This window comes from Podarcis pityusensis, assembly GCF_964106645.2.
Source record: "Podarcis pityusensis genome assembly, chromosome: 2".
NCBI lineage: Eukaryota > Metazoa > Chordata > Lepidosauria > Squamata > Lacertidae > Podarcis > Podarcis pityusensis.
This window is the reverse complement of record NC_138029.1, coordinates 53605258-53606715: the sequence shown is the minus strand read 5'-3', so window position 1 is coordinate 53606715 and position 1458 is coordinate 53605258. Positions and strand designations below refer to the sequence as shown.

Sequence of the window (1458 nt, the reverse complement as noted above, 5' to 3'; positions counted from 1 at the left end):
TAGATAGATAGATAGATAGATAGATAGATAGATAGATTGCCTGGACTTTCTTTCTGCAGCAGGACAGTGGAAAATACAGCTACATGGCCAACGATAGAAACACATTTGTGCATTGGCTGGGAGTTGGAGACTGTGAGCCTCATCAGCTGCGATGTCACAACGTCCCTTTGTGTGAGGGAGGGAACTTCAGGCAAACACAATCTCACATGTAAAGCTGCCTTAATAATGATGCTTATATAGTGCTCTCTGAGAAAGCAATCCTAACCCCCTGGTTAGGATATGGCAGAGGGGCCTGCCTGCCTATCTCTGTGAGCCTCTGCTGCTCCCATGAATAGAAGCCTTTTCTGCTCCACCAAAAAGCACTACTGATGATGTTCCTGGCTGGAGCAAGCAGACAGGGCATGGATGGGTTGGTAGGTCTATCATTCCATCCCCCCCACCACCACTTAAGATTGCTCTGCCAACGCTCCAGTTATTTCACTTGCCCCCCCAGTTTGTCAAATGGAATTATCCCCCATCCCCCCATGCACTGTTCTGGGAGTTCTCCTGACTCCCACACAGCCCATTGGGGGCAGGCAGGGTCCATGGGGGGAGGAGAAGGGGGAATGCCCTGTTACGTAAGTGGGAGCCATTGCACAGCACTTCTGCTGATGGAGTCCCTAAGAGAGATCCGGCCCAGAGTCTAAAATCACCTAAATGCATCACTGCTCCTTTCGTATTGAAATGACACCTTGAAAGTAGACTATATGTTATTAACGAACATTTGCTTCCTCCACCACCACCCTAACCTCTGTAATAGCAAAATGTCTTTTTTTAGAACATCTTCATATCATGATACAGTATGGAAGCCTTAGGCTAGAAAACGATGCTTTGAATTTCTCTCTACAAAGCCTTAGTGAAGCACAATTACAAGAAATCTATTAAAATAATTTTGAGATCCTGGCAGGGTTTTTTCCACACATTAACAAATCTTTTGCCCCTTTCTCTTCTGATGTCTAGCCAGGAGCACCACTGGCAGACAAGCCTTGCCTAGGTGGATTCTGATTGTTAACAAGAGTGGGAGCAACTACAGAGAGCTAGAGGGAGAGATGAAGTGGGTTGATGAAAGGCCGGTTTCCCAACAGATACCACCCATGTATGAGACAATGGGGAAATAAATAATCACTGTGAACATTACCAGTTTCCTTCCCGCACTGACGTCTTTGGCTAGAGTGTGACTGTAGTGCTCAATTATAGGATAATTACTGTTATTGTGTTTGTGACAATGAGTTGGTGGGAGTTGGGACTCTGGTGGAGGTAGGAACGAAGACGGAGGGAAGGAAAGAGGGTCTGGGGTAATTGTTGGCTATCCATCAGACAAGGCTGCCATTTTCTATAAATGAATCACAGTTGTTCTTCCCTTAACAAAGCAACTTCATAAATGGCCTCTCAGGGCAATCCCATATATGATTATTTAGA

The 1458-nt window shown here is 45.6% G+C and overlaps 1 long non-coding RNA gene across 1 annotated transcript; it reads left to right on the top strand.

Annotated features, from left to right (window-relative positions):
• The first annotated feature begins 261 nt into the window (after positions 1–261).
• Positions 262–1176, top strand: LOC308472433. Its single transcript, XR_013983513.1, has 2 exons — positions 262–413; positions 1000–1176. It is a non-coding gene; the product is annotated as an uncharacterized lncRNA (long non-coding RNA).
• Positions 1177–1458: the final 282 nt, after the last annotated feature.